Below are 20,325 nucleotides of genomic sequence, written 5' to 3'. Positions count from 1 at the left end.
CATAGTCTAATTGGACAAAGGATCAGCCACCCTTTGGGGTGATTGGCTAAAATCCTAAAACATCCATTGTCAAAATATTTTTCTACTGTACCATAAACAAGACTTTTCAAGGTTGCAGGTGGCTTGGTTGTTTACATTCCCTGCTACCTCTTCTGTGAGAGAGAAAAGTCTCTCACGGACTTAGAAAATAGCAAGAAAATCCTTGTTAGCAGCATTTTTGTATCTACAACAGGACACCCCAGAAAGAATGGAGTCAGACAATGGGACTCATTTCTGAAACAACTTCATAGACTCCTGGGCCAAGAGCGTATCACATCCCCTATCACCCACAAACCTTCGGAAAGATGTTGAGGGCACTCGGCGCTGGGAAATAGAAACACTGGGATGTAAAATTAGCAGAAGCCACTTGGCTGGTTAACACCAGAGGGTCTCATAACTGACTTGGTCCTGCCCAAACACAGCTTCATTAAGATTTAAAGAATAACATGTTGGAAGACAATCAGTACTTGAGGGGCTCTACTTTGTTATAGAAGGAGAGAAAAGCTACAAGAAGGTGTGTTTTCCTGAAGTACACACACTACACTACAGTTAATGTTACAAGGGGCTCATAACCAGTAAGGCTACATTCTCATAGCCAGCTACTGCAAGGAAACAGCTATGCCCACAACATAGTACCACTTTCTCCAGCATACCCTTCCCTCTGCAATTAAGATAACACTTTCTGGTCTGTTCCAGCTTTCCAAGTTGTACTAAAGAAATGTCAGATATAGAAAATTCAGGATATAGCCCCAGGTCTATAAATGAACAGACAAGGACAATCTGTGCACGTTCAAAGGAAATTAATACAATAGACACTTTAAATCCTTACTGAACACAGTATTACTTATAAAAAAAGTTCTTCTTCCCAGTAGTCAGCTCCTACATCACCAGAAATCATGAAAGCATTACAGAAATGAGTCACAGATAATCCCTCCGACAAATTAAGCATTCAACCTAAAAAAATGGCAATTTTCATCAAAATAAGTACTGCAATTTGTCTCTGAAATGCAGCTTCAGGAAATGGGTAAACAGCAAGTCCCCCGATAAGCTTGATAGGACATTCAATCCAACAACTGTTTATATAGCAGATTAAGTAAAGCTTTGCTCAAAGACAACTCCCCTAAATGAGGGTGGCTAGGCAATGCATTAAACTAAAAGATATACATTTGGTAAACAATCTTAAATAATATTTAAAAGAACATTCATCATCAGTACAGAATTTACATTTATGAAGCCAAATTTAGAAATATATCCTCTGAGAGAAGGCACAACCACACCTCCCCCACCAGGTTTGGGAAAAAAATAAATTTTCCTCAAAGGAAAGTGAAGGAGATAAAACTATTTATTTAACAAACACACGGGAAAGGAAAATCATGCTAAATAATAAAATCTTTCGCTGTGGAGGAAAAACCTGAGAAAGTGTTAGAGTCCTCCCTTTGGTCTCCTCGGAGCTGGGGCTTGGGCCAGGGCCAGGCCCTCTCTGCCCAGCAGAAAGTCTTCCCGATGTGCTCTGATGTTAAAGCAATCAAGCAGTCCAGTAGAAAAGGGAGAAAATCTGAAATTCTAGGGAAGGAAAAATTCAACTCTCAGTCTCTCTCCAGAGAAAAAGCAGCTGAACCACTGGCCAAAAAAAAAAAAACTGTCCTAGGAGCAGCAAGCTAGGTGCTTCCTCCCTCCCCTGCCACAGCTGGGAAACAAATTGCTATCTGTCTGTGACCTTGAACAATCTGCAAACTGCTCTGAAAAAGTTTTGCTCAGTTTTTCCTTCCCCCTCTCAGGCTCGGTTTAGAGGCATAGAAAGGCACAAAAATTAATTTCTGGGCATAGGGCAGCAACATGGGATACACATCATAAAGTCACCCCAGGACATTCCACCCCTTATCCCATATCATTGGCTCAATGCCCAAATTAATATATTTTAATTCTACACACACATTAATACATATATATATATATACACAGCTATATGTGAACAGTGACAGTGACAATCAGCAAGCAGGGGTATACAAGCATTTCACACTACAGGTGGTTCTCATACAACAATCAGATCTCCCTGCAGTACACGACGTGTTGTTCCATCTTTCTGCATTACCCACCATGTGCAACCAGGTCCCTGAGCAAAGACAACCCCATGGATGGGTTTGTCTGTACTCGAGGCCGAATTCATCCACACAGTCTTTCCTAACAGACCTCTGACATGCACTACTGGGACCTTATCTCCATCTGTTGTATGCAGGGATTCAGACTGGGCTGGACCAGCTCTATTGGTGGAACCTCGGGTGTTAACTAAGCAGGTGGCCTTTGCTAGATGCTGCTCCCAATTTTTGAAAGTTCCCCCACCTAGTGCCTTCAAGGTGGTTTTCAACAATCCATTGCACCATTCCACTTTGCCTGCAGCTGGTGCATGGTAAGGGATATGGTACATCCACTCAATGCCACGTTCTCTAGCCCAGGTATTAATAAGGCTATTCTTGAAATGAGTCCCATTGTCAGATTCAATTCTCTCAGGGGTGCCATGCCTCCAAAGGACTTGCTTCTCAAGGCCCAGCATGCTGTTACGGGCAGTAGCGTGAGGCACGGGGTAGGTCTCCAGCCATCCTGTGGTGGCTTCTACCATTGTGAGCACATAGCGCTTGCCTTGGCGGGTTTGAGGCAGTGTGATGTAATCAATCTGCCAGGCCTCCCCATACTTGTATTTGGACCATCACCCACCATACCACAGGGGCTTCACCTGCTTGGCCTGCTTGATCGCAGCGCATGTCTCACAGTCATGGATAACCTGCAAGATACTATCCATGGTTAGATCCACCCCTCAATCTCGTGCCCACCTATAGGTGGCATCTCTGCCTTGATGACCTGAGGCATCATGGGCCCATCGAGCTAGGAACAGCTCTCCCTTGTGTTTCCAGTCCAAGTCTACCTGTGACACTTCTATCTTTGCAGCCTGATCTACCTGCTTGTTGTTTTGCTGTTCCTCATTAGCCCTACTCTTGGGGACATGGGCATCTACATGATAGACTTTCACAACTAGTTTTGTTACTCGGGAAGCGATGTTTTTCCACTCTTCAGCAGCCCAGATTGGTTTTCCCCTACACTGCCAATTAGCTTTTTCCCACTTTTCCAGCCATCCCCACAGAGCATTGGCTACCATCCATGAATCAGTGTAGAGGTAAAGCTTTGGCCACTTCTCTCTTTCAGCAATGTCCAGGGCTAGTTGAACAGCTTTGAGTTCAGCGAGTTGGCTTGATCCACCTTCTCCTTCAGTAGCTTCTGCAACCCGTCGTGTGGGACTCCATACGGCTGCTTTCCACTTTCGTTTCATCCCTACGATGCGACAAGAACCGTCAGTGAAAAGAGCGTAGCGTGTGTCTTCTGATGGCAGTTGCTTGGACAGTGGAGCTTCTTCAGCGCGTGTCACTTGTTCTTCTTCATCAGCGAGACCAAAGTTTTCACCTTCAGGCCAGTTTGTGATTATTTCCAAAATCCCAGGGCGATTCAGTTTTCTGATACAGGCGCGCTGTGTGATGAGAGCAATCCATTTGCTCCATGTGGCATTGGTGGCATGGTGGGTAGAGGGAACCTCTGCTTTGAACATCCACCCCAGCACCGGTAGTCGGGGTGCCAGGAGGAGTTGTGCCTCAGTGCCAATTACCTCTGAGGAAGCTTGGATTCCTTCATAGGCTGCCAAGATGTCCTTCTCTGTTGGGGTGTAGTTGGCTTCAGACCCTCTGTAACTTCGGCTCCAAAATCCCAGTGGTCAACCTCGAGTCGCACCAGACACCTTCTGCCAAAGGCTCCAGGACAGACCATGGCTCCCAGCTGCAGAGCACATTCTTCACTTCTGGTCCTGTCCTTACTGGGCCAAGGGCTATGGCATGAGCCATTTCCTGCTTGATCTGGGCGAAGGCTTGCTGCTGTTCTGGGCCCCAGTGGAAATCATTCTTCTTGCAGGTAACCAGGTAAAGAGGACTCACAATCTGGCTGTATTCAGGAATATGCATCCTCCAAAAGCCTATGGCACCTAGGAAAGCTTGTGTTTCCTTCTTGTTGGTTGGTGGAGACATTGCTGTGATCTTATTGATGACCTCAGTGGGAATCTGAAGCCGTCCATCTTGCCATTTCACTCCCAGGGACTGGATCTCTTGAGCAGGTCCCTTGACTTTGCTCTTCTTGATGGCAAAACCAGCTTCCAGGAGAATTTGGATTATTTTCTCTCCTTTCTCAAACACTTCTGTTGCGGGATTCCCCCACACAATGATGTCATCAATGTACTGCAAATGTTCTGGAGCCTCAGCCTTTTCTAGTGCAGTCTGGATCAGTCCATGGCAGATGGTGGGACTGTGCTTCCACCCCTGGGGCAGTCGGTTCCAGGTGTACTGCACACCCCTCCAGGTGAAGGCAAACTGAAGCCTGCACTCTGCTGCCAGAAGAATGGAGAAAAATGCATTAGCAATGTCAATAGTGGCATACCACTTCGCTGCTTTGGACTCCAGCTCATACTGGAGCTCCAACAAGTCCGGCAGAGCAGCGCTCAATGGTGGAGTCACTTCATTCAAGGCATGATAGTCCACATTCAATCTCCATTCTCCTTCCGATTTGCGCACAGGCCAAATGGGGCTGTTGAAGGGTGAGTGGGTCTTGCTGACCACCCCTTGGGTCTCCAACTCACAGATCATCTTGAGGATGGGATTCACAGCATCTCGATTTGTCCAGTACTGTTGGCGATGCACTTTCGAGGTAGCAATTGGTACTCTTTGTTCTTCCACCTTCAGAAGGCCTACTGCAGATGGGTTCTCTGATAGTCCAGGCAAGGTCTTCAATTGCTTAATGCCCTCTGTCTCCACAGCAGCTATTCCAAAAGCCCACTTGAGTCCCCTTGGGTCTCTGAAATACCTGCTTCGGAGGAAGTCAATTCCTAAAATACACGGGGCCTTTGGGCCAGTCACAATGAGATGTTTCTTCCACTCATTTCCAGTCAGGCTCACCTCAGCTTCCACCAAGGTCAAATTTTGTGATCCACCTGTTACACCAGAAATAGAAACAGATTCTACCCCCACATGCTGCGATGGGATTACTGTACACTGCGCACCAGTGTCAACCAAGGCATCATATTTTTGTGGTTCTGATGTACCAGGCCAACGAATCCACACAGTCCAAAAAACACGGTTTTCCCTGACCTCTACCTGGCTAGAGGCAGGGCCCCTCTATGCCTGGTTATCCTTCTTTCCCTGGGCCTACATCTTAGAGGTTCCTTCATGGGAATCGGACATGCCATTGCCTTTTCCATCATTTCCAGCAGTTTGGCTACAAGCAGCTGGAGCTGCTTCCTTTTTGGTAGAACTTCCTTTCTGAGACTTGCGCTCCTTCAATTCACGCACTCGTGCTGCCAGAGCAGAGGTGGGTTGTCCACCGCACCTCTTCACGTTTTCCCCACTGTCACACAGGAATTTCCACAGCTCACTTCGTGGGATGTTCCTTCTCTCTGGGGAATGTCCGCTGAGAAGGCACTCTTTAATCTCCTGGAGACTCTTCTCCATCTTATCTTCAATTCTCTGCACATGTGTTTCCACAGCTGCGATTCTTGCATGTGTTGGGCCATGCACAGAGTCTGCATATACTCAGAGCTTCACTGCCATATCCCGCACGGTCTCATTCGCACCGTAGTCCGGTTTCATTATTGCTAAAGCAGAAGCGTATTCTTGTGGCCCAAGTTATATAAGTTTTCGCCACATATATGGAATAACTCTGGCCCGGTCTGGACTCCTCAATCCTGGGTCATTTGTGAAGACAACCTCTACCACCCCTAGTTCTCTCAGGCGTTGGATCCCTTGTTCTATGGTCTTCCACGGGGTTTGCTGCATGTAGAGATCATCTCCGCACATATATCTTTCGCCCACGCCTGTCAAGACCCATCTCCAGACACTGGTAGAGTCAGCCTCCCTTATCATCGCTTAGTCGATCACTGGATCACGTTACAGGGATCCCAAATGCCTCGCTTCAGCACCATCCAGCATCACGTCATCACCTGCCGCATCCCAAATACGGACCATCCAACTTATTATGGATTCATCAGACCGTCGGGTGTAATCTTTTCTTAGGCTGTGAAGGTCCTTTATGGACATGGACTCAGTAATGGTTTCTGTGCTTGAGTCAGTTGGTGGTTTTGAGGTTCCTTCCCCTGCATCTTTTGAAGCCTAAGGACCAGAAAGACATGAGTACATCGAGCCAGAGAGACCTTATGAACTCAACCAGCATGGTGACTATTTTAACCCAACACTGAATAAGTAAATTCAAACCAAAATGTAATTACTACAGGTTTTTTCACTTTCCTTCGAGCCACGCAGTTGGGCGCCACTAAATTTGTTCCGGTTTGGCCAAATTTAGAAATATATCCTCTGAGGGAAGGAACAACCACACCTCCCCCACCAGGTTTGGGAAAAAAATAAATTTTCCTCAAAGGAAAGTGAAGGAGATAAAACTATTTATTTAACAAACACACGGGAAAGGAAAATCATGCTAAATAATAAAATCTTTCGCTGTGGAGGAAAAACCTGAGAAAGTGTTAGAGTCCTCCCTTTGGTCTCCTCGGAGCTGGGGCTTGGGCCAGGGCCAGGCCCTCTCTGCCCAGCAGAAAGTCTTCCCGATGTGCTCTGATGTTAAAGCAATCAAGCAGTCCAGTAGAAAAGGGAGAAAATCTGAAATTCTAGGGAAGGAAAAATTCAACTCTCAGTCTCTCTCCAGAGAAAAAGCAGCTGAACCACTGGCCAAAAAAAAAAAAACTGTCCTAGGAGCAGCAAGCCAGGTGCTTCCTCCCTCCCCTGCCACAGCTGGGAAACAAATTGCTATCTGTCTGTGCCCTTGAACAATCTGCAAACTGCTTTGAAAAAGTTTTGCTCAGTTTTTTCCTTCCCCCTCTCAGGCTCAGTTTAGAGGCATAGAAAAGCACAAAACTTAATTTCTAGGCATAGGCAGTGATATGGGATACACATCATAAGGTCACCCCAAGACATCAGTACAGAATTTACATTTATGAAGTCGATAGGCAAATAACTAAAGCTGTATTTCATATACGTCATTAATGACTCTGAAAGGATATTAGAATATGTACTAAAACAAGAATAACTTGGTTTAGAGCAGGAATAACAGATTTTTTCATTCCACTAGCTCTTCTAACTCGAGTAATTTAGAAAACAGTCAGGTTCCCTTAGTAAAATTCACTTCCATTTTTTCTTCCTGTTTAGCATACTTCTAAAACCTAGGGCCTCATTAACGTCTTTTGATTGATGCACCACCAATAAACAGCTACACTTGGTGCATCTGTCATCACTCTTTCAGTATACTGCGCATCTACAAGTACAAGAAAAAGATGACATCTTCCAAACACTTAGACATTCCTAGCCTTTACAAATCATGCAATGATTTTGTTATTTAGTTGCTTCTTAGGGAGCACAGCAGCCCAGAGCACTGCAAACAGAGATGCAGCCACTAGCAGGGGCAGTTTGTGGTGCAGGGCGCCTGGGATGCTGCAGAGGCTGCTCTCAGTTTGCACAGCAGGTTGCACATAGAAAGGCCGACTCCTGATTAGGGAGGATCCGCCTCACAGAGAGCAGCAGATAGTGACATGGTAGTTGTTGCACCAGTTATTAGCACAACTGTGGTACAGAGGGGACAGGCACTTATGCTGAGGACTGTGTGAGGCTGCTTGGAGATTGTGCAGCGATGATCTCAACATGAAGCAGGGCACGCTCCCCAGTACTGACTGGTGATGATGCCCTTGGCACACTGGAGACCCCGATCCAAACAGTTGGGACAGGGTGGGAGGATGGCACTTCCCAGGTCTCGGGCTGCAGAGAGTGCCTGAGGCCTCTCTGTGGGACTGCAGGCAGTGGTGGCATCTCCTGTGAGAGATGTGCTCTGGTCAAGGTGTTGAGTCACCAGGGTGAAGGAGATGCAGGAAGAAGTGAGCAGACTGCAAATCATCAGGGAGGACTATGAGGAGATTGACAGGGTCTTTGCAGAAACTCTGCAGAGACAATGACCTGAGCCACACACAGCAAGGAAGGAAGGACAACTAAAGATCATGGTCAAACAGGGAGCTGAGGGTGGCTGTCAAGATGGAGAAGGCTGGAAGCTTGTGACTTCTGGCAAATGGAAGAAAGGCTCCTGCTCCACCGGCAGACCTGCAACTGCCCTGGGCATAGTGTCCTGGGCACCGATGAGGACAAACAAGACCCTTCCGGGTATGCATCAGAGCCAACTGAGCCCAAACCTTGTGTCTGCACAAAGGGAAAAAGGAAAGTGACAGTGATTGGAGTCCCCCTCCCATGCTGGACAGGAGACACCTATCTGCTGACCCAAGCTGATGTCTCTGGAGGTTTTTTTGCTTGCCAGGAGCCAGGATCTGTGATGTTGCAGAGGGACTGCCAAGGCTTGTCTGGCTCTCAGACTATTACCCCTTCCTGCACTTCCACGTGGGCACCAATGTTACTGCCAGGGGTAACCTGGAGTATTTCACAAGTGCCTACAGAACTCTGGGGGCGAGGGTGAAGGGCATGGGGACCCAGGTGGTATTCTCAATACTGCCAGTGAGGAAGAAAGGCTCAGGTATAAGTAGACTCATCTAGTGGGTCAATACTTGGCTGTGTGGCTGGTGTCACAGGCAAGGCTTTGGCTCCTATGGCCATGGGACACTTTTTGAGCAGCAAGGACTACCAAGCAGGGGTGGGATACATCTGACAAAGTGGGACAAGAGTGTTTTTGCAAACAGGCTTGCTAACTGAGTGAGGTGGGCTTTAAAGTAGGTATGCCAGGGGAGGGTTACTCTAACCTGAAGACAAATGAAGGCACAAGGGGCAGAACAAACATATCTGGGGGACAGCATGACAGGAGAGGCTCTCACACTTACCCTGTAAAACCAGCATGACTCGGGGCCCATCTCAAAAGCCTGAACAGAAACACATATAGCATGGGGAACAAGCAGGAGGAATTAGAAGTCTGTACACAGTTGCAGAGCTATCGCCTCATTTGGATTATGGAGGCGTGGTGGGATAGCTCTCCTGATTGGAGTGCTCCAATGGAGTGACGAAGGCTTTTCAGGAAAGATAGGGTGGACAGGCGAGGAGGAGGAGGGGTTAAGCTCTACACAAAGGGGCGGCTTGAATGCATGGAACTTTACCTTAGGACAGGTGACAAAGCAGCTGAAAGCTTGTGAGAAAAGATTAGAAGACAGACCATCACAGGTGATGCTGTACTAGCTGTCTGCTACAGACCTCCTGATCCAGAAGAAGAGGTAAATGAAGTCTTCTTTAGGCAGCTGGAGAAATCTTCACAGTCACATGCCCTCGTACTCATTTAAGCACTCCAGTATCTGCTGGAAGGACAATACAGCAGGGGGCAAACAATCCAGGAGACTTCTGGAGTGTATAGAAGACTATTTCTTGATGCGAGTGATCAGTGAACTGACTAGTGAAAATGCACTGTTGGACCTGCTACTCACAAACAAGGAAGGACAACATTTTATGATCTTATGAAAAACTGGTTGATGGTGTGAAGGTCGAGGGCAGCCTTGGCTGCAGTGACCGTGAGACTGTGGAGTTTAAGATCCTGAGAGGCATGATCAAGATAAACAGCAGAATTACAACCCTGGACTTCAGAAGAGCAGGGTTTGGCCTATTCAGAGACCAGCTTGGCAGGATCCCAGAGGAAATTGCCCTAGAGGGCAAGGGTACCCAGGAGAGCAGGTTGATCTCCAAGGACAAACTCCTCAGAGCACAAGAACGGTCCATTTGCAATGTACAGGAAGTCAAGCAAGTGTGGCAGAAATCCAGCATGGATGAACAGGAAACTCCTGACTGCGCTCAGACACAAATAAAGGAAGTACACAGGAGGTAGAAGCAGGGGCATGCTACTTGGGAGGAATATAAAGGCGCTGCGTGTGCAAGTAGAAATGCAGTCAGGAAAGCCAAAGCTCAGCTGGAGTTGAACCTAGCAAGGGAGGTGAAGGGCAACAAGAAAGGTTTTTCTAAGTACATCAGTACCAAAATGAAGACTTAAGGAGAGCATGAGCTCATTGTTCAGTAGGGCAGGGCACCTTGCAACAAGCAATAGGGAAAAGGCTGAGGTACTCGATGCCTTTTTTTGCCTCAGTTTTCACTGGTAAGGTCTTCCCTCAGGCCTCCCAGGTCCCTGAGCATCCTAGCAGAGTCTGGGGGAGTGAAGTAGTAGCCCCAGTAGAGGAGGAAAGAGTTAGAAACCACTTAACCCACTTGGACATACACAAGCTCATGGGATCAGATGGCATACATGGGCTCAGAGTTGTGATCGGCGGTGCAAAGTCCAGCTGGGGCCCAGTAACTAGTGGGGTCCCTCAGGGATCAGTACTAGAACCAATACTGTTTAATGTCTTCATTAACAACCTGGATGAGGGGACAAAGTATACTCTTGGGAAATCTGCAGATGACACCAAAATTGGCAGGGGAGCAGTCAGTGTGCGGGAGGGCAGGGCTGACTTTCAGAGGGATCTGGACAGTCTGGAGAAACGTGCTGACGGGAACCTCATGAAGTTCAACAAAAACAAATACCAAATCCTGCACCTGGGCTGGACTAACCCTGTGCAACAGTACAGGCTGGAGGTTGACTGCATAGGAAGCAGCTCTGCTTCACTGAGGTGAGTTTTACCAGTCTTTATCTCCTTGAATTCTCCTTCTTGAGATAGGTGTGATGTTTGCCTCTTTCCAGTCATCAGGAACCCTCAGGGTCATCTTGTCTGGTTCCATGGACTCGTGTATGTCCAGTTGGCTGAAGCGCTCCCTAACTCAGTCTTCCTCTGCAGTGAGTAATACTTCCTTGGCCCAGAGTCTGCCACTAGGTTCAGGAATCTGGGAGACCTGAGGGCCAACCTTACCTGTAAAAAACTGAGGCAAGGAAGGCACCAAGTTCCTTAGTCTTTTTGATGTCCTTACATTCCATACTCCGGTGAGCAGTGGGCACATGTTTTCCTTAGCCTTTCTTTTGCTGATGCTGTACTTATAATAGCCCTTCTTGTTGCTATTCACATTTCTTGCTAGTTTCAACTCCAGCCAAGCTTTGGCTAAACTAAATCCTTGCATACATCTCCATATTCCTCCTGGGGAGCCATTCCCTGCTCCCACCTTCTGTGTACTTCCTTTTTGTCTTTGAGCTTAGTCAGGAAGCCCCTGTTCATCTATGCCGGCCTTCTGCCATGCTTGCTCGACTTCCTGCATGTCTGAGTGGATTATTCTTGTGCTTTGAGGAAGTTGTCTTTTTGAGGATCAACCAGCCCTCCTGAGCTCTTTGCCCTTTAGGACAGTCTATCATAGCATTCTGCCAAGAAAGTCCTTTAACAAGCCAAAATCTGCTCTCCTGAAGTCCAGAGTTGTAATTTTGCGATGTGTCTTGCTCACTTCTTTCAGGATCTTCATCCTCATCATGGCTGTTGCTATGGGTGCCATCGACTTTTATGTCCCCAACCTGTTCTTTGTTTGTGGGTGACAGGTCCAACATTTTTCCCTAGTTGGCTCATTATCTCCATCAAGAGTTTGTATTCAACACACTCCAAAAACTTCCACAATTGTTTCTTGTCCTTTCATGTTGCCTCTCCATCAGATACTGGTGTGGTCAAAGTCCCTTGTGAATACCAGGGCCTGTGATCGTGTGGACTTTTCCCAGTAGTGTAAAGAAGGCTTCCTCTACTTCCTCTTGATCAGGTGCTCTACAGCAGACATCTCCCCAGTGTCGTGGTTTAACCCTGGCCAGCAACTAAGCACCACAGAGCTGCTCGCTTGCTCCCCATTCAGTGGGATGGGGGGAGAATCAGAAGGGTAAAAGTGAGAAAACTTGTGGGTTGAGATAAAGACAGTTTAAGAGGGAAAGCAAAAACCGTGCACGCAAGCAAAAAGCAAAATAAGGAATTCACTCGCTACTTCACATGGGCAGGCAGGTGTTCAGCCATTTCCAGGAAAGCAGGGTTCCATCATGCATAACAGTTGCTTGGGAAGATATACCCTGTAACTCCAAATGTCCCCCAATTCCTCCTTCTTCCCCCAGCTTTTATTGCTGAGCATGACATCATATGGTCTGGAATATCCCTTTGGTCAGTTGGGGTCAGCTGTCCCAGCTGTGTCCCCTCCCCGCTTCTTGTCCGCTCCCAGCCTACTTGCTGGTGGGGCAGCATGAGAAGCGGAAAAGGCCTTGATGCTATGTAAGCCCTGCTCAGCAATAACTAAAACACTCCTGTGTTATCAACACTGTTTTCAGCACAAATCCAAAACATAGCCTCATACAGGCTACTATGAAGAAATTTAACTCTATCCCAGTCCAAACTAGTACACTCAGGCATCACCTGTGTTGGTCTGTTCTCTGACTTGTACTCACATTCTCTTGACTGGCTCCTCCCCTGCTCCAAGGCAAAGCTGTGTGTGTTTGAGCTACTCCTTTGCACAGAGCACAACCTCTCCCTGCCTATTGTCCCGTCCTTTCTGAAGAGCTTCATCCATCCATGGCTGCACTTCGTTTATGTGACCTATTCCCCACTTCTCTGTAATCCCCATGAGAACAGAGCCCTGCTACCATGCCCAGAATATTGACTTCTCTTGGTTTTGTCATGTGTGTCCTCCCTCCATGCTGCATACTTTTATGTGAAGGCACTTGAGATGGGTTCCCACTTTGTGCTGCTTTCACAGGGAAAGTGAGGGCCTACCTGTCCCCTGGGTGCTTTCTCCGTGCCTCTGTTCCTTTATTTCTCTTCAGACTTTGGTCATCATGACCTGTCAGACCTAGCTCAAAGTCCTTCTCCCCATGCTGGCAAAGATGCCCCACTTTGTCAGGTGTCTCTTGTTCTTTTTCAGCAGTCCTCATCAATCAATTAGGATCCCATGGACACTAGCTGTGCAGCCAGGTGTTGACCTATAGAATGCATCTGCTCCTACTGGAGCCTTTTCCCTTCACCTGCAGTATTGAGAAGAACACTTGGGCTCCCATGTACTTCACCCTTGTTCCCAGACCTCTGTTGTCACTTGTGATTTGGTCTAGGTCAGTCTCTTTTTTGCAGTGTTAGCAGCATCCACACAAATGAGCAGTAAGGGGTGACAGGTCAAAGGACTGGACGAGCCTTGGCAGCCTCCCTGTAGTATCCTGTATCTGGGCCTCCAGCAAGCAACAAACCTCCTGTGATAGATTCTTTCCTACAAGAAGACAGAACCAGGCTCTTCATAGTGGTGCATGATGGGAGGATGAGAGGCAATGGGCATAAGCTGAAATAAGAGAGGCTCTGACTGAATATGAAGAGAAACCTTTTTCACAATGAAGTCAATCAAACAGTAGAGCAGGTTGCCCAGAGGGGTTATGCAATCTCTGGTTTTGGATGTTTTCAAGATCTGACTGGATAAAGCCCTGAGCAACCTGGCCTGAATGCAGCCTTGACCCTGCTTTGAGCAGGATGTTGGACTAGGACCCTTCTGAGGTCCCTTCCAACCTGAATTATTCTATGATCCTATGTCTGGTCAGCAGATGGATCCCCTGCAGAAGGGAGACTCCAACTGCAGTCATCCAATGTTCCCTCTTGGTGCTAATGCCACAGTTCTATTGGGTGTACCAGGGCAAGGTTTTGGTAGCTAGGAGTGGGACTGCAGGGGTGGCTTCTGTGAGAAGAGATCAGGGGCTGCCCTGTGCCAGACACAGTTGGTTCCAGCCAGCTCCACAACAAACCCACTGCAGGCCAGAGCTGAGACAATCAGTGAAGCTGGTGGTGCCTCTACGAAAGCATATTTAAGAAAGTGCAAAACGACGCATGGCGGAGAAGAGTGAGGAAAAAAAGTCTGAGAAACGTCCCTGTGAACACCGAGGGCAGAGAAGGAGGGGGAGGAGGTGCTCCAGGTGCTGGAGCAGATCTTCTGCTGCGGCCCATGGAAAAGACCACAGTGGAGCAGGTATTTCCATGTAGCCTGTGGGTGGGACCCCGTGCTGGAGCAGGGAAAAAGTGTGAGAAGGAAGGAGTGGCAGAGACAAAGTGTTATTAACTGACTGCAACCCCCAAATCCCCATATCCCTGTACTGCTCAGGGGGGTGGGGAGGTGGGTGTAGAGGAGTCAGGAATGAAGGAGTGAAGTTGAGCCTGGATGGGGTGAGGGAAAGATGTTGTTTTAATTTTTGGTTTTGTTTCTCACCATCCAACTCTCTTGTAATGGACAAGAAAATTAAATTTCATTTTTTCCCAAGTCAAGTCTGTTTTTTGCCCGTGATGGTAATTGGTAAGTGATCTCCCTATCTTTATCTCAACCCACAAGCTTTTTCATCTTATTTTCTCCCTCTGTCCTCCTGAGGAGGGGGAATGAGAGAGAAGCTGGGTGGGCATCTGGCAGCCAGCCAAGGTCAACCTACCACAACAGTTCGGGCCCAGCTGGCTCTGAAGCCTCCCTCAGAGCTGGTTTCTCCTCTTTGACTACCAAGGTACTCTACCGGTTCTGTAAATTCAGATCTGCAGGTAGGGAAGGAGCCTTTCTTCTGCTGCCAGAAGTCACAAGCTTCCAGCTCCACACCCCTATACCCCTTACACACACACACACCTGGGCATGTCCATCCTGCTCTCGTTCAAGCATAACCACTAGCTATCCCTCCTTCTTTGCATCATGTGGCTCAGGCTCACCTCTGTAGAGTCTCTGTGAAGACCCTGTCCACCTCCTGCTCATCCTCCTCAATGCCACACAGCTTGCACCCCTCCTCCCATAGCTCCTTTATCTGCCAACTCAGTGCCTTGACCAGAGCATGTCTCTCACAGGTGATGCCACCATCACCCCCACTCCCAGGGAGAGGCCCCAGGCACTCCCTCCAGCCCCAAACCTGGGCAGATGCATCCTCCTGTTACAGAATCCCCACTGCAACATAATGGTAGCTTAAAGGGTCCTCCCTCCAGGGCTCTGTGTCTGAGTCAAGCTCTCTGCCATACCAGGACTACTTGCTCCACCCAGTGCTGGGGACTGAGTTCTGTGGCATGTCACTGCCATTGTCACACAGCTTTAAGCAGTTCCTATACTGTCTCTGGAGCACTTTCTGGGCCTCCTTTGTGCCCCCTGCCTTGACAGCTGCCAAGTCTCTTAGCTGTGCTCTGCAAACTTGCTTAGTGGTTAGATAGGTGCTCCCCTGTAGCAGATAAGTTTAGTATGATCAACTTTGCTGTTGTTTTAGTCTATTAGGGAGCTAGTTATCTGGCTGTTTTGGTCTTTGATACTGAATTGGTCTTCCAGGGATACACTTTGAGGTGTGCTTTGACAGCAAGTTTACTACTTGACAAAATACACAACATCAGCAGCTTTGACACGTGTACTATGGCAATGAAGACATTTTTCTGATAGTCGTGATGGTATATGTATCATCATGATTGCTGAATGAAATGGCAATACCTTCTATATCTCCATTAGGTGGCTATGCATCAGTACAATAATTTGCATAGAAAATATTGCACACATTGGACTCCTAGTCTACACAATCAAGGATTAAGTCTTAGGTGCTTTGAAATATTGCTTGTCACTTGCTGTGCCAGTGAATTACGGCATATTAGCACAAATGCCTGGAAGAGAGAAGGCTTCAGAGTGACCTAATTGCGGCCTCCCAGTACCTGAAGGGAGTCTACAAGAAAGCTGGAGAGGGACTTTTTAATAGGGCATGTAGTGACAGGACAAGGGGAAATGGCTTCAAACTGAAAGAGAGTAGGTTTAGATTAGATATTAGGAACAAATTCTTTACTGTGAGGCTGGTGAGGTACTGGAACAGGTTGCCCAGAGAAGCTGTGGATGTCCCATTGATGCCTTTTACTGGTCTTAAAATAAAGAGTCAAACACGGTTAGAAGGGAAAAAGGGATTTTACCTTGGTATTTATTTTAAGGATCCTTAGGTGCACTACGTCCAGGTCGAATGCACCTCAATGCACACCGCAATGCACACCCCAAAAGATCTGGTATAACATTATAGGTCTTACTAATTAGCACATCTATCAAAAATTCCCCAATGAGAGGCTCGAATGAGCGCCCCCCCTCCCCAAGGAACCTTCCCCTGGATGGTTCTATCTTAGTTTACAAAATGTGTTCTGGAGAGGACTTTGGGGTCTGGGGCACACTGATCCCTAACTACGAAGCTTCTAAAATGTTTAGTCTCTTAGCTTGACAAACAAGTCCAAGAATGTAGGCAAAAAGCACTGAGAATACAGAAGTTGTAAAAAGGTATAACGGGTATAAAAGAAAAGACAAAAAATCATCATGGCATCACCATCCCTGGCAGTGTTCAAGGCCAGGCTGGATGGAGCTCTGAGCAACCTGGTCTAGTGGAAGGTGTCCCCATATACAGCAGAGGGGTTGGAACTAGATGGTCTTTAAGGTCCCTTCCAAACTCAGCCATTCTATGATTCTATGAAATAGTTTTATCAACTATTTTTTCCTTAGCAAAACCTAAGGACGTTAAAATATTTGCCTTTTCTTGCATGATTTGAATATTTTCATTCCTGTCCAGCCCAGACAGTAGTAATTGAGACCCTTGGGAAGAGACTAAGTACTTCAAAGTATTACTAAAAAGAAGAAATAGAAAAAAAAAAAGATGAAATTTGACACTGATACCTATATTTAGTAGCCTTCCAAAGTATTTTGCTCTGTAGCACTTTCCAAATGGACTAGCTCCCACTCATATATATACGTATATGCGCCAAAAAAAAAAATTGTAATGGCATGGTATCAGGAATTAGCTGATACCATGGTTCTGAGAGAAATATAGCTGGACTACAGTAGCATTGTTCATTGGGTAATTAGCATTGCTGCCAGAGCTACTTAACTCTCCCGGAAATGACACTGCACTAATACAACTATATTATTCTAGTTCCAGTGATGCCATGATGATTTTTTGCATTTTCTTTTATACCCCTGTTATACCCTTTTACAACTTCTGTATTCTCAGTGGTTTTTAGCCTACATTCTTGGACTTGTTTGTCAAGCTAGGAGACTAAACATTTTAGAAGCTTCGTAGTTAGGGATCAGTGTGCCCCAGACCCCAAAGTCCTCTCCAGAACACATTTTGTAAACTAAGATAGAACCATCCAGGGGAAGGTTCCTTGGGGAGGGGGGCTCATTCGAGCCTCTCATTGGGGAATTTTTGATAGATATGCTAATTAGTAAGACCTATAATGTTATACCAGATCTTTTGGGGTGTGCATTGCGGTGTGCATTGAGGTGCATTCGACCTGGACGTAGTGCACCTAAGGATCCTTAAAATAAATACCAAGGTAAAATCCCTTTTTCCCTTCTAACCGTGTATGCCTCTTGATTTTAAGATCAGGAAAAGGCATCAGTTGCTGGCGACCACGAAGGGACCCTAAAGACCTTGAAACTCGCAATCTTGGGTTGAAACACATCTTGCTTTGCCCCTCTCTCTGCCGGCGAGCTATAGAGGGGCCGGAGCGATGATCTAGGACTGTGACCAGGAATTTGGCCGTTTTGGCCAAATCTAGAAATATATCCTCTGAGAGAAGGCAGGTTACAACCATCCCTCCCCCACCAGGTTCGGGAAAAAAAGAAACTTTTTCCTCGAAGGAAAGTGAAAGAGATAAAAACTATTTATTTAACAAACACACGGGAAAAGGATAATAATGCTAAATAATAAAACCTCTCGCTCTGCTGAGAGAAACCTGGCAAAATTTCAGAGTCCGTCCATAGATCTCTCTCTCCCCCTCCTTGGAGCTGGGATGGGGTGGTGGGCCCACCTCCAGGGCCAAGGCCTCGGTGGAAATTCCTCCCGATGTATTCTAATGTTGAAACAGTCCAGCAGAGGAAAAAAGGGAAAAAACAAAGTCCCAGGAAAACAAAAGTTCAACTCTCCATCTCTCTCCGGAGAAAGAAAAAGGAGCTGAAGAAACTGGCCGAAAGCAAGCAGGGTGCCTTCCCCACTCTCGCTCTCCTGCCGCAGCTGAAAAAAAAATCTCTATCTCTGTGTGCCCTTGAACAAGCTGCAAACTGCTTTGAAGAAGTTTTGCTCAGGTTTTCCTCCCCCCTCTCAGGCTCAGTTTAAAGGCACAGAAAGGCACAAAATTAATTTTCTGGGCATGGGGCAGCGATAGGGGATACACATCACAAAGTCACCCCCAGACAAGGGCCCAGCATGGAAAGGCATCACCAGCACTAAATTGGGGTGTCTGTACTGCACTCTGTTGTGCGGTGGAAATGGGCTATATATATTTTTTTTTATTCTTGATTGCGCCTTATTTTTTTCTTTTGTGCAAGGAAGGCCTTCCTCAGATTAGATGGCAGTCTGGCATCAGCTTTACAACATATGGCCTTATATGTTGCTTGTCTATCTTAGTTTTGTTTTCTATTCTGACATTTTAGAGTTTATTGATGCTTCTTTAATTTCTTTATTGTATGGCTCTTTGCATGCTAGTAATATGTCTTTCCTCAGGCCCTTCTCATTTCAAGGTTCTCTTTCTGAAGAAATAAGATGGAGTCTAGTTGGTCACTTCCTGTAAATATCTATGCTGTATACTTGCATGTAATATCTTTTTTTCACTTCTGAATGTATGCTGGTTAATTTATTTGGTGATAATTAGTTCTGTATTCTTACTAGTGAGTTTGCAGTAGTGGTTTGGGCTGAAATCTTGGAAGCATTTTTGCATGACTCACTTAAGCAAACTTCCATGGTAACTGAATATTATACTGCATACTGCTACATCTTTAAGTTTTGGTATTGTTATTGTCTTGTTTCTTATGAAGACTGATATAAGCTTCTGTTGCAGTGAAAATAAGGGTATAGCGCCTCTAAACGTTTCAAAGGAAAGCGGAGGTAATGTGACAGTAAAATCATAAAATCATAGAATGGTTTGGGTTGGAAGGGACCTTAAAGATCATCTGGTCCCAAACTCCCTGCCATAGGCGGGGACACCTTCCATTAGACCAGGTTGCTCAAAGCCCCATCCAACCTCACCTCAAACACTGCCAGGGATGGGGCATCCACAACTTCTCTGGGCAACCTGTTCCAGTGCCTCACCAGCCTCACAGTAAAGAATTTCTTCCTAACATCAAATGTAAACCCACTCTTTAAGTTTGGAGCCATTCCCCCTTGTCCTGTCACTACAGTTCCTGATGAAGATTCCCTCTCCGGCTTCCTTGTAGGCGCCCTTCAGATGCTGGAAAGTTGCTATGAGGTCTCCATGCAACCTTCTCTTCTCCAGGTTGAACAGCTTCAACTTTCTCAGCCTGTCAATAATGTTTCAAATTATCAAGGGCAAGCCCAGCAGAGGGTCACCAAGATGGTCAGAGGCCTCGAGCACATGACATGCAAAGAGATGCTGAGAGCTTGTGCCGGTTTGGCCAAATCTAGAAATATATCCTCTGAGAGAAGGCAGGTTACAACCATCCCTCCCCCACCAGGTTCAGGAAAAAAATAAATTTTCCTCGAAGGAAAGTGAAAGAGATAAAAACTATTTATTTAACAAACACACAGGAAAAGGGATAATGATGCTAAATAATAAAACCTCTCGCTCTGCTGAGAGAAACCTGGCAAAATTTCAGAGTCCTTCCGTAGATCTCTCTCTCCCCCTCCTTGGAGCTGGGATGGGGTGGTGGGCCCACCTCCAGGGCCAAGGCCTCAGTGGAAATTCCTCCTGATGTATTCTGATGTTGAAACAGTCCAGCAGAGAAAAAAAAAGGGAAAAAACAAAGTCCCAGGAAAACAAAAGTTCAACTCTCCATCTCTCTCCAGAGAAAGAAAAAGGAGCTGAAAAAACTGGCCGAAAGCAAGCCGGGTGCCTTCCCCACTCTCGCTCTCCTGCCACAGCTGAAAAAAAAGTCTCTATCTCTGTGTGCCCTTGAACAAGCTGCAAACTGCTTTGAAGAAGTTTTGCTCAGGTTTTCCTCCCCCCTCTCAGGCTCAGTTTAAAGGCACAGAAAGGCACAAAATTAATTTTCTGGGCATGGGGCAGCGATAGGGGATACACATCACAAAGTCACCCCAAGACAGAGCTGGGTTTGTTCACCCTTCAGAAGAGAAGGTGCCAGGAGCCATTATTTCTGTTTGCAACTACCTGACCAGAGTATACAGAGAAAATGGAGCCAGACTCTTCTCAGAGGTGCACAGTAATAGGATGAGAGGTAAAGGACACATGTTGGAACATGGGAAATTCTGTTTAGATATTAGGAGTTTGCTTGTTTGTTTTTATTATCCATGAGGGTGTTCAAATACTGGAGCAGGATCCCAGACAAGATCCTTTGATCTTCTGAACCCCACTGCCATGCACAC

This window comes from Corvus moneduloides, chromosome W, assembly GCF_009650955.1.
Source record: "Corvus moneduloides isolate bCorMon1 chromosome W, bCorMon1.pri, whole genome shotgun sequence".
NCBI classification, from domain to species: Eukaryota; Metazoa; Chordata; class Aves; order Passeriformes; family Corvidae; genus Corvus; species Corvus moneduloides.
The sequence above is the reverse complement of the archived record's forward strand: the minus strand, read 5'-3'. Positions refer to the sequence as shown.